Source organism: Macaca nemestrina, chromosome 20, assembly GCF_043159975.1.
Source record: "Macaca nemestrina isolate mMacNem1 chromosome 20, mMacNem.hap1, whole genome shotgun sequence".
Classification (NCBI taxonomy): Eukaryota; Metazoa; Chordata; class Mammalia; order Primates; family Cercopithecidae; genus Macaca; species Macaca nemestrina.
In genome coordinates, this window is record NC_092144.1 from 52,927,503 (window position 1) to 52,941,177 (window position 13,675).

The 13,675-nt window shown below is 44.8% G+C and overlaps 1 pseudogene; it reads right to left on the bottom strand.

Annotated features, from left to right (window-relative positions):
- Positions 1-518: 518 nt before the first annotated feature.
- On the bottom strand, positions 519-13,126 carry LOC105466243 (pregnancy-specific beta-1-glycoprotein 2-like; annotated as a pseudogene).
- Positions 13,127-13,675: the final 549 nt, after the last annotated feature.

Here is a 13,675-nt window from a genome sequence, read left to right on the forward strand (position 1 = left end):
GAGGTGAATCTCCCTATTCTCCAAGTGTGCATCACTCACTGTCCTCTGTGCTGTGTCCCACGTGCTGTGCCAACAGCCTCATACAGCCGGTGACTTCAGAGCCTGGACACAGCTCAAGAGTCTGCCCCGAGGCTCCCTCTCTTTTAATTTCCCTGAAGCCTAGCCTTCATATCAACTGGCAGTTCGATTTAGCCGAATTCAGGGCAGGCCACCAGGGCTCTTTCTCCATATATGCTGGTCCCACACCAGGTGGAGTCAGGCAGGGCCAGTCACCGGAGAAGCCCGGAGCAGATTAGGGAGCAGTCTGAGCTGCCCCTCTCTCATCGAAGGGGCTTCCTACTCTCATTTGCAGGAAAAATGTGAGCTTGTTTCAAAGCCTCGGACGCTCCTTGTAGGTCATACAGTAAGGAAAAAAAAAGACGTGGCATAAAGGGATGTGTTGGTGACAGCGAGAAGCAACTTGACCTTGAGGACTCTCCTTCTTGTCCCTCTGTGAAGCCTCTTCCACCACATAGGGCTCAGGGCTGACAAAGCCCCCTCCCTACCTTTCTCAGGCTGGACGCAAAGTCAGCCATGAGAAAACAGAAAAACAAGGAGAAGAGAGTCCGTGGAGACAAACTGGGAGGGTTCAGGAGGAGAACTTAGGATTTGCTTCTGCCAATGGGACACAGGCTGGGAATTAAAATGTTTTCCTGGGTCTTCTCTGAAAGGCAGATAGACTCCACCTAAAACCCTATTGCCAGTGATGCAGGGATCCACTTACCAGAGACTTTGATCGTCTTGGATGTGGAACTTGAGCTGCCAGTGGCTGAGTTACGAGCGGAGCAACCATAGATTCCGCTATGCTTTGTAGTAATTTCACGGATAAAAAGGTCTTGTCCTGATTTCAGAAACTTCCCATTAATCGTCCAAGAATACTCTGCCGGTGGGTTAGAGTCCGCGAAGCAGTACAAGTAGAGGTTTTCTCCTGAACGGTAATAGGGGAATGGAGCGAAAATGCTGGGGATGTGTGGACCATCTGGAGTAAAGAGAATAAAGTCACAGGTGATGTCATCTGAAGGAAGGGGATGTTCCTGGTCTCTTAAACAGACACACTATCCCTCTGAGCCAAGACACACCCTCAAGGCCCAGCCAAACCGCTCCTGTGTTCACTGGGCCAAAGCCTGAGGTATTCTCCTGTTTCTCCCATCACAGGCTATAGACTCCAAGTCTCCCATGACAAGAGCATCTCCTCCCCTTATATTTTTGTTTAAGGCTATGCATACCTAGAATTTCCCAGGGCAGGGAGTCATGGCCATCCCTGGTGTCCAGAAAAAAAAGTGTCTGTACTTGGACCGGAGAGAGACTGAGATGCCTGGCCTGTGTTCGTTTGGATTGTAGTGTGTGGCCTGGTCCACACAGGAATCAAAGATACAAAGGACATCCAGGGTGACTGGGTCACTGGGGGTGCTACCAACTTGGCCCCATATTTCACATTCGTAGGGGCCTGTGTCATTTCTTGTGCCATTGTCTAGAATGAGGATCCTGTTTTCACCGGGTTGCTTTAGCTTGGGACTGTGTGGATAACAGAGAGAAGATTGTCCTGTATGGTGCCTTTGATTCCTCCACAGGCATCCTTCAATCAGAGTTGGGATCTCCCTCCCCTCAGCCCACCCGAGTCCTTGAAAACCAATAGCTGGTGTGTGTGTCACAAGACAGATGCATGATGATCTAAGAGCTCAAAGACTGTGAGGCTGCCTGCTCTGTCTTAGGGAAGCACAGACATTCTCAAGTGTGAATTGAGCAGCAGTGTTGGGTCATGGACAGACATGTGAGTGGGAGTCACAGCCCCTGGTACCCCTCCCAGTCCCTCTTTAATCAACTGACTGGCTGGTTCACCTTGGGTTCCTTACCTGGAATGTGCAACTGCTGAGCCCCTTCCAAATTCCATCCTACTTTGCCCCCCTAGATATAAATTATCTGCAGCTTCCATTTCCAAGGACATTCTAGAGATGAGTAATAATGGGACTTCCCATTGTCCTGAAACCCTGAAGATACTGAGCAGGCTGGCCTGGGACTGGATGTTTCAGCAGAAATAAGACAGGGGAGACCAGAGTCAAGCCTGGAGGTCAGTTCAGTCATCAGGCCGTGGAGGCACAAAGTGGGGTAGTTTTCTGCAGGTGACTTACTTGACTTACTTGAGCCAGTGGCCTCCAAAGATAGAGCAGAGTGCAAGGAATGATCTAGAAAGAGTGAAGGGGGCAGACAAGAGCTGGTGACGTTGGAGCAGAACCATGTTCTCTGCTCTGGGTTCTTTAAGTTTCCTCTCCTTCTGCAGAGGGTAGGTGAGGACTAAATGGATCTTTCCAGAAATACATGTGGACATTTGCAAATGCAGAATGGACTGGTGGAAAGGGTGGGAATTAACTGCTGGAAATCTGGTCCTCATGGACCATACATGTTTGATGGATATGAGACAAATTTGGGGAGAAATTTTGCAAATATTTTCTTTCATTGGACACTCTACACTCCGATTCCATGGGTTTGACTACTCTAGGGACATCATGTAAGTGGATTCCAGAGTGAATCTGAGAAGAGACTGCTGGTTGCCAGGAGCTGGGAGTGGGGAGAATCAGAAGTTGTTCATGTGTGTGCAGTTTCAGTTATGCCAGATCAGGAGGTTCTAGAGATCTGCTGTACAGCTTGATGCCTATAGTTCACACAGATTGAGTGTTTCTTATGCATAAGACTTAGGACAAAAGTGTTTTGGATTTCTGACATTTTTTGATTCGAAATATTTGTCACATACTTACTGGTTTAGCATCCCAAATCTGAAAGATTCAAAATCTAAAATGCTCCAGTGAGCATTTCTTTTCAGCATCAGATTAGTCAGCAAAAGTGGGTGGTGATAGGCTAAATACATTCTTGCCCTTTTTTTTTCTCACCACGTTTACAGCTTGGTGATTAGTTTTTGATCAATTCCATACTGGCCATGCTGCACTTGTATGCTTTTGAAGGCTTTGGGATCTGAGAAATAATGATTGCTATTTTCTATGTCGTCAACACTTTCCACCTTTCCATGTTTGCATCTTTTTCTCAGTGTCTCTGTTGTGGCAGTCATCAATAAGAGCCTGTCAGGTCAGATTTAGGACAGATTTTTGTAATTCTGCAAAACAAAAAGTTACTGTAATTCTGGTAGGGGTTGAGTTGAATCTGCAGCTCACTTTGGGTAGTATTGTCATCCTAACAATATTGATTTTTACAATCCTTGAAAATGAAATGTCTTCCCACATATTGATGTCGTCTTTAATTTCATTCAGTAAATTTTTGTAGTTTTCAGGGTATAAACCTTAGACCTTTTTGGTTAAAATTATTCCAAAATATTTTATTCCCTTTGACGTTAATGACAATGGAAATTCTTTACTGAATTTCCTTTCATATTGTTCATTGTTACTGTATAGTCTAAAGAATGATCTAGAAAGAGTGAAGGCCACAGGCAAAAGCTGGTGCTTTTCGAGCAGAAACATATTCCCTGAGTTTTTATTTTCCCCCTCCTTTTGCAGAGGGCAGGTGGCTCTTCTCTGATACCCAGATAGACTTCACTGGAAAACATATTGCCAATGCTCCAGGGATCCACTTTCCAGGGACTATGATCCTCTTGATTATGAGATTTGTTCCACCAGTGACTGAGTTATGCATGAAATAGACATAGACCCCTCTATATGTTTTAGTGATTTGGAGGATAAAGAACACTTGTGCTGATTGCTGGAATTTCCCATCAATCAGCCAAGAATGCTCTGCCAGTGGGTGAGCGTCTGTGAGGCAGGAGAGCTTGGGGACTTCCCCTGGATGGTAATAGGGGTATGAAGAAGAAATGGTGGGGGTGTCCAGGCCTTCTGGAGCAAAGAAAATAAAGTCGTACCTGATGTTGTCAGAGGGAAGGGAAAATCCTGGTCTATGGAAGGGCCACAGTGACCCTGTGAGCTAAGTCACAACACTAAAGTCCCAGCCAAATCCCTGCTGTGTTCACTGATCTGGAGCCTGAGACATTCACCTACTTCTCCCATCATAAGCTGTGGTCCCTGAGTCTACCATGACAGTAGTAGCCTCTACTCTCTCATTGTTGATCAAGCCTAAGCCTACTGTTAGTACTCGTGGCCAGCTTTGATGTCCAGGGATAAGGGTATCTGTAGTTGCACCTGAGAGTGACTGAGAGGCCTGGCCTCTGGCCATGTGTATTTGGGATGGCAGCCTGGTTCACAGAGGAACAGAAGATACTTACAGAGGAGATTCAAGGTGACTGGGTCACTGTGGCTGGAACTCCCTGGGTTCTTCATTTCACATTCATAGGGTCCTGCAGTATCCTTTGTGACACCAAATAGACTGAGGGTCCTGTTGTTTTCGGACAGCTGCAACTTGTGACTGATAGGGAGGCTCTGACCATTTATCCACCACAGGTAGCTTACATCCTGAGTGTCAGGATCACAGGATAAGATCACAGTCTCCGTGCCCTCCCTGGGGTTTAAGTTGCTGCTGGAGATGTAGGGCTTGGGAGTCTCCACTGTGCAGATAACAGAGAGAAGATTGCCCTGTGTGGCACCTTTGATTCCTCTAAAGACATTTTTCAATCAGAGATGGCATTTCCCACTTCAGCCCACCGAAGTCCTTAAAAATCCAAGGCAGGTGTGTGTGTTACAAGACAGATGCATAGCAATCTGGGGGCTCAGAGATTGTGAGGCTGCCTTCTGTATGTGGGAGAAGCACAGACTTTCTCCAGTGTGAATTGAGCAGCAGCATTGCGTAATGGAAATACATGGGTCCAGCAGTCAGAGCCCCGGTGCCTCTCTGAGTCCCTCCCTCTCCCACTGCCTGCCTGGCCCACCCTGTGATCCTCACTTGGAGCATGCAGTGTAGAATCTTCTTAGTTTCAGTCTTACTTTGCTCTCAAGGTATGTTTTCTCTGCAGCTTCCCTTTCCAAGGGCATCCTAGAGATGGATGATGGAACTTCCCATTGTCCTTAAACCCTTTGGGTAGTGGGAAAACTGACCTGAGAATGGTACTTCAGCAAAAATAACACAGGGGAGACCAGAGTCAAGCCTGTAGGACAATTCAGTCATCAGGCAGTGGAGCTACAAGGTGGGGCAGTTTTCCCAGCTGTCTCACAGTGACTGACTTGAGCCAGTGGCCTCTAAAGATAGAGCAGAGTCCAAGGAATGACCTACAAAGAGTGAAGGGGACAGGCAAGAGCTGATAGATTTGCACCAAGACCATGTTCCCTGTCCTGTATCCATGATGTTCCCTTCCCCCTGTAGAGGGCAGGTGAGGACCATGTGGATCTTTCTAAAAATACATGGGGATGTTTGCAAATGCAGAACTGACTGGTGGAAAGGGCAAGCGTGAACTGATGATGGAAGTCTGGCCCTCATGGACCACTTGTGTTTGGTGGCTATTAGACCAATATTTGGGAAGAAGTCTTGCAGATACTTTCTCTCATTAGACATTCTACTCTCTGATTCTGTGAGTTTGACTACTCTATGTACCTCATCTCAGTGGATTCCAGAGTAAATCAGAGAGTAAAATAGTAGTTCCAGGAGCTGGGGTGAGGGGAATAGGGCATTGTTCCGTGGGTGTGAGCTTTCAGTTATGCAGGTTGAGGAGGTTCTAGAGACCTCCTGCAGATCTTCATACCTATAGTTCATACAGATAAAGTGTTCCTTATGCAGAAAGCTTAAAACCAGGTGTTTTGGAGTTCTAACTTTTTTTATTTTGGAATATTTGCAGTAGATGTACTGGGTTAGCATCCCACATCTGAAAAATTTTAAATCCAAAATGCTCCAGTTAGCACTTCTTTTTAGCACCACATCAGTGGTCAGAAGTGTTGGATTTTGGTGCATTTCAGATTTTGGATTTCTGAATTTGGGATGCTCAATTTGTAATATTGTAATTTTCCCATAAAAAGTTGTCAGGCGTTTAGACCTCATGTTATGGTGTGACTCTAGTAACAAAACAAAACAAAACAAAACAAAATTTGAAGGAAACATTAAAATGTTGTCATCAGTGGAAATTTTTACTGATGGTCCAAATATCTAAGATCAATTGCTGGTACAGTATTTCTCTTGATACCCAATTAAGGTTTAGGTTTGGGGTGAATTCAGCAGAATCACATTATGCTCAAAGAAAGATGCCACAGGTGATTTGAAATTAGCAAGTCCTTAAGTAGAAAGAGTCCCGTTAAAAGGACAGAACTGGTCAGTGTGTCAATTACGTAAAGGGAGGAAGATGCTGAATTAAAAGAAGTGATGTGTGTTATGTTAGTAAATATAGAAAGAACTCCCTGTTTCTAATTTCTGTGCAAGGTTAGGAAAAATGGGGAGGAGCCCAAAACAGGTATGTGAAGTGCTGTCTTCATTTTCTCTCAACCTCAGGAAATACAACTAGAGTTTAAGTTTGTGCGAATTAGGAAGAGTCTAAGTGAGATGCCATTGGGTCATATGTCCCCCACACGAAGAATCCCAACTTATGAAAATGGCATCATCATGGGGAAAGAATCGAATGTGGCCCAGGTAGGAAAACCATCAGATAGCACCCCCTGGCCACCTCCAACAGGTCCCGGAACCCAACAGTATTCCCATTATGTGAATGTTACAGCCTTGTTAGTTGTCCCATAACTACAAAATTTAAAAATTGCTATTGTCAATACAAAATGATAAATATGAAGTGGAATATATTGCTCCATTTTTTCCCCTACTCTTTTTGAACTTTCCTGTTTCATTTTTGGAAGTTTCTATTGACACATCCTCAAGCTAGGGATTCTTTCCTCAGCTGTGTGCATTCTACCAGTAAGCATCAAAAGCATTCTTCATTTCTCTAACAGCATTTTTTTTTCTGAGATGGAGTCTCACTCTATTGCCCAGGCTGGAGTGCAGTGGCACCATCTTGGCTCACGGCAAGTTCTGATTCCCGGGTTCATGCTATTCTCCTGCCTCAGCCTCGCGTGTAGCTGGGACTACAGGCACCCGTCAGCACGCCCGGCTCATTTGTTTGTATTTTTAGTAGAGATGGGGTTTCACCGTGTTCACCAGGAAGGTCTCGATCTCCTGAACTCGTGACCCGCCCGCCTCGGCCTCCCAAAGTGTTGGGATTACAGACGTGAGCCACTGTGCCTGGCCGTCTCTGAGGGATTTTAACGAGTTGTTGACTTTGAGTTTGTTCAACTGTTTACTTACTGTTAACCAAGTGACAAATTACAAGCTTCTTATATGCCTGACAGGAAACCAGAAGTCTCTAGAAAGTGACTGGAGAATGCGAGTTCCATAGTAGGTTGAGGATGGAGTCACGAGTGAAACGGGTGAAATCAGCCCATGGGCTTTGGAGACTACAAGCCTGCCCAGCCTATGACACCCTGGTGAGTCAGTGCAAAGATTACAACAGTGACAGCAAACTAGCATGGCTGACTCCATCTGGCATCTAGTCTCAGGCTGCTTGTCCTCACTGATTCCTAGACATAGGCCAGGCTAACCATGGGAGGAATTTAGTTTATGGTTGAACTTTGAAGAAACAACGATACTACTTCCTCCATAACACTAATACCCTTATTTTGCTCAGGGATTGTCTTTGTAAAAGACAACTCTCATGGTGAAAGACCATGAGAGTAAGATTATAGGAGGGCAGTGAATTCTGCTAAAATGTAGGCACAGTTTCTATAATCCCTTACTGCTCAAATGTCATTTGCCCAGAGTTTACAAAATTCGTAACTAATTGCTCCTATGATAACATCACTATTACAGAACCTGAGATTGGTCTTTTGAGATGTTTCTCGTTATTTGCATTCTGGCAACCCGCTGACCTCATCTATACCCTTAACTAATGGCTCAGCCAGTCACGTGGTCCCCACCTAGAGGCGAATTGAAGCAAAAACAGATCACTTCCCTCTGCCTGCATGATTCCATCCCCAAACAATCAGCAGTACCGATCTTTTAGTCCTGTGCCTCTGAAACTATCCTTGAAAATCTCTGTCTAATGTTGACAACTGGTACCTTTCCTTCTGAAACTATTCCAATCAATAGAAAGAGGGAATCTTCCCTGACTCATTTTATGAGGCCAGTATCATCCTGATACCAAAGTCTGGCAGAGACACAGCAACAAAAAAAGAAAATTTTAGACCAATATCCCTGATGAACATCAATGCAAAAATCCTCAAAACAATACTGGCAAACTGGATCCAGCAGCACATCAAAAAGCTTATCCACCATGATCAAGTGGGCTTCATCCTGGAATGCAAGGCTGGTTCAACCTACACAAATCAATAAACGTAATCCTGCATATAAACAGAACCAAAGAAAACAACCACATGATTATTTCGATAGATGCAGATAAGGTCTTATACAAAATTCAAAAGTTCTTCATGCTAAAAACTCTCAATAAATTCTGTACTGATGGAACGTATCTCAAAATAACAAGAGCTATTTGTGACAACCCCACAGCCAATATCATACTGAATGGGCAAAAACTGGAAACATTCCAGTTTTTTTTCCATTCCCTGGCACAAGACAGGGATGTCCTCTCTCCCCACTCCTATTCAACATAATGTTGGAAGTTGTGGCTAGGGCAATCAGGCAAGATAAAGAAATCAAGGGTATTCAGTTAGGAAAGGAAGAAGTCAAATTGTCCCTGTTTGCAGATCACATGATTGTATATTTAGAAAACCCCATCATCTCTGCCGAAAATCTCCTTAAGCTGATAAGCAACTTCAGCAAAGTCTCTGGACACAAAATTAATGTGCAAAAATCACAAGCATTCTTATACACCAGTAACAGACAAACAGAGAGCCAAATCATGAATGAACTTCCATTCACAATTGCTTCAAAGAGAATAAAATACCTAGGAATCCAACTTACAAGGGATATAAAGGACCTCTTTAAGGAGGACTACAAGCCACTGCTCAGTGAAATAAAAGAGGACACCAACAAATGGAAGAACATACCATGCTCATGGATAGGAAGAATCAACATTGTGAAAATGGCCATACTGCCCAAGGTCATTTATAGATTCAATGCCATCCCCATCCAGCTACCAATGAGTTTCTTCACAAAATTGGAAAAAACTACTTTAAAGTTCATATGGATCCAAAAAAGAGCCTGCATTGCCAAGACAATCCTAAGTCAAAAGAACAAAGCTGGAGGCATCACGCTACCTGACTTCAAACTATACTACAAGGCTACAGTAACCAAAACATCATGGTACTGATACCAAAACAGAGATATAGACCAATGGAACAGAACAGATCCCTCAGAAATACTACCACACATCTACAGCCATCTGAACTTTGACAAACCTGACAAAAACAAGAAATTGGGAAATGATTCCCTATTTAATAAATGGTACTGGGAAAATTGGCTAGCCATAAGAAGAAAGCTGAAACTGGATCCTTTCCTTACTCCTTATACAAAAATTAATTCAAGATGGATTAGAGACTTAAAAGTTAGGCCTAATATCATAAAAACCCTAGAAGAAAACCTAGGTAATGTTATTCAGGACATAGGCATGGGCAAGGACTTCATGTCTAAAACACCAAAAGCAACGGCAACAAAAGCCAAAATTGACAAATAGGATCTAATTAAACTAAAGAGTTTCTGCACAGCAAGAGAAACTATGATCAGAGGGAACAGGTAACCTACAGAATGGGAAAAATATTTTGTAATCTACTCATCTGACCAAGACCTAATATCCAGAACCTACAAAGAACTCAAACAAATTTACAAGAGAAAAACAAACAACCCCATCAAAAAGTGGGCGAAGGATATGAAGAGACACTTGTCAAAAGAAGACATTCATACAGCCAACAGACACATGAAAAAATGCTCATCATCACTGGCCATCAGAGAAATGCAAATCAAAACCACAATGATATACCATCTCACACCAGTTAGAATGGCAATCATTTAAAAGTCAGGAAACAACAGGTGCTGGAGAGGATGTGGAGAAATAAGAACATTTTTACACTGTTGGTGGGATTGTAAACTAGTTCAACCATTGTGGAAAACAATATGGTGATTCCTCAAGGATCTAGAACTAGAAGTACCGTATGACTCAGTCATCCCATTACTAGGTATATACCGAAAGGATTATAAATCATGCTACTATAAAGACACATGCACACATATGCTTATTGCAGCACTATTCACAATAGCAAAGACTTGGAATCAACCCAAATGTCCATCAGTGACAGACTGGATTAAGAAAATTTGGCATATATACACCATGGAATACTATGTAGCCATCAAAAAGGATGAGTTTGTGTCCTTTGTAGGGACATGGATGCAGCTGGAAACCATCATTCTCAGCAAACTATCACAAGAACAGAAAACCAAACACCATGTATTCTCACTCATAGGTGGGAACTGAACAATAAGATCACTTGGACGCGGGAAGGGGAACATCACACACGTGGGCCTATTATGGTGAGGGGTTGGGGGTTGGGTTGCAATGATAGTTATACCTGATGTAAATCACGAATTGATGGGTGCAGCACACTAACATGGCAAATATACACATATTTAACAAACCTGCACGTTGTGCACATGTACCCTAGAACTTAAAGTACATTAAAAAAAAAAAGATTTTAAAATTTAAAAAAAAAAATCTCTAACCCCTGATCCACTATGGAGGCTTATTTGAGTAATAATATACCTCCGTCCTCCTATTTGGCAGACTTGGAGTCATTAAAATCTTTCTTTACTGCAAATCACTATCTGGATTAATTGGTTTTGTTTGTGCAGGCCAGAAAAACTTGTCTGGGAATTATAAGAATGGATGGAGGAGCTGCCTATCCCTGTCCCACGGTCTTGTGCACAGATCAGCCTCACAACAGGAAAGAGCGCTGGATGGGGATACAGTGGAAGCTCATTCTCTTAGTGACTTGTGGACATTGGCTCGAGATGAAGCCTGGCAGGAGTGGAAACTCCAGGTCATTTCTATACCTTTCCTATTACCTGGGAGGTGGACCATTCCACAGTGTTAGCAGGAAGGGAATACAAGTCAGCCTAGTTAGAGGGAGTGTCTGGGGAAGGCCTAGGGGTGGAGGAAGAAGCTGTGCAGGACAGGGCTTGCCAGTTAGAATGAAGTGGGAGGAAGATGAGGGACACAGAGAAGCAGAGAGAGGCAGAGACAGCATGGCAGTGAACAGTGGGGGCTACAGTGACTTCAGAGACCCCAAGGACCAGGTGCTCCCATTTCCACAGTCCAGGACCAGGGAGCCCTGAGAACCCTCCAGTGGCCAAAGGGTTTCGACTTACATGAGGTGGGGTGTCTTTAGGGGCAAGAGGTAGTGGGGGGATGAAACGTGGGTGTCAGCCTCTGAAGGACAAGGGACAGGTGTGGCGAGAAATTCCTAGGATTCTGCATCCAAGATCCAGTCTCTAAAGAGGTTATTGATCATTCATTCCTTCATTCAATTCCTTCATTTGTTATGTGAGAGCACCTGAGGGTGTGTCTCTCACTGGACTTGAGCTGGTGCAGGGTGTGAGTGGGGAATGAAAACAAGGTCCTCTCTTTTATCCTGTCATGCCAGTGACATGGACAGTTTGGGAAACATAGGATTTCAGGTTCAGTGATAGGGGTTAAGATCTGAGGGGGAGGCCTGGACATTTTCTGCACTGACTCTGACAGTTGAGGCAGGTGATTTAGTTCTGGAGTGCAGACTAATCAGCTGACCATTTGCTCTCCCTCCTCTGAGGTTTGGACGTCGAAGAAGAGAGGATTTGAGCCAATAAATGACTATGGGGTCCTTGGAACCCAGTAATCCCTCACTTCTGGTGGAGGAGAGGATGGGCCTGTGGCTGCAGACAGACCTCATGTGACCCTGATCTGCCTTTTGTGTTTGTGTGACTCTGGTTCAGTGACTGTGCCTTCCTGTGCCTCAGTTTTCTCTCAGTCAAATAAGCTAAATGGCGAATGGACTGTGGCTTTTCATGCTATCTGTGAATAAATTGTAAATTCTTCACAGTCACGTGACCTAATGCTTGGCACAGTGGAGGTGTTCACACAAAAAGCATTTATTATTATTCACTTTCACTTCCATGAGGGAGCACCTTTAGGTCAGATCCCTGTGGATAAGTTGCTGCCAAGTACATTTTCTGTCTTCTGTTTCTGCTTCTGGGGACATTAGACTTCCTATGGAGTGTCCTAAGCCTCACAAGGCAGTTGACTGATGGCCTACAAAGCTTGTCTTTCTGTCCTCTCCACTCTGAGTGTCAGGTGAAGAAAGCTCTGTCCTTGCGCAGATGAGGCTCTGAGGGCTGAGCCCTGGCTGGTGAGCAGATCCAGGAGACACAGTCGTCAGACAGCTGGCGAATCCTTGGTCCCAGTAAGCCCTGCCACAACCCAGCCCTGGCACAGGCTCCTCCACTTTATCTGGAGTAAGGATTTAGGGACAGCGGTCTGGGGTTGAGGTTTCTAGGGCTGAGCTTTTCTGAGAGTATCTCAAGGGGCCTCTTAGGCAAAGCCCTACTCAGTTCTCCAGGGTCTTTCTCAGGGTCAAGTTTATGAAGAGGGCATGAGGTGCTTGGCTGAGACTGATCTCCTCCTGCTGAGCACCCTCCACCCCCATCAGACTGTCCTTCCTGTGCAGCAAGTGTCTGGAGGCAGGAAAGGAATTCTGATCTGTTGTGGTTTGTCTCCTCTGTGTGTGTCCTGCACTAAATGCCAAAACCGCAACATGGGATATAATGCAGAGAGGGACACAGGCACAGTCCAGGCCTGACCATTCTGTGTGTGCAAAGTAAAAGTGACCCCCACCCCCCAACACCCAGGGATCATGTGGAATCACTCACGGTATAAGGTGAAATGTCCAGTTACTCCTTTAGTCTCATCACCTTGCTTTGTGATTTGAATGGTGTAGGATCCTGTGTCATTCTTGGTGACATTCTGGATCAGCAGGGATGCATTGGAATATACTGTTTCTCGTCCACTGTATGCAGGCCCAAATACAATCATTTCAGTGTCTATTGTATATGCTGCAATGTAATGCTGGAGGTCCATTATTTGCCCTTTGTACCAGCTGTAGCCAGTAAGATTCTGGGGCAAATTGTAGACAAGTAGCAGAACATCCTTCCCCTCAGAAAGTTTGGTTGGCTGGGCTTCAATCATGACTTGGGCAGTGGTGGGCGGGTTCCAGAAGATTAAAAGTGATGCTAGGAGGTGGAGAGAGCATCAGTCAATATTGAGACCTATGTATTGGGGGTAAAAAGATGAGGCCCTAGGTCCTGAGAAGATCTCTTCAATCATCAGCCTTGTAGACACACACACACACAAACACACACACCCCTCTTTGTGTGTATGTGTGTGTGTTGTGTTTTTGTCCTACTTTCCTACTGGGTCAAGGTCAGCGGCACGACCCCCATTCATTCAACACTTCTGACCTCGGCATTTTTCTCTTAGAAATCCTCTTCCCCTGCATGGCTCCCTCCACAACACCCACAGGTCCTGCTCACATCAGGGCGTCCTTAGACTTCTTTCCTGACACCTCCTTCAGAGACCCTGGGTCTTCCCTTTCTGACCTTTCCATGCTCTGCTCCCTCCGGAGCTCTTGTCAACACCTGATCTCACATTCCAGATCTCTTTGCATGTCTGTCTTCCTGCCCATGAGAGCATGAGTTCCGTGAGGACAGAGACGTTTGTGAACTTGGTTGCACCCCA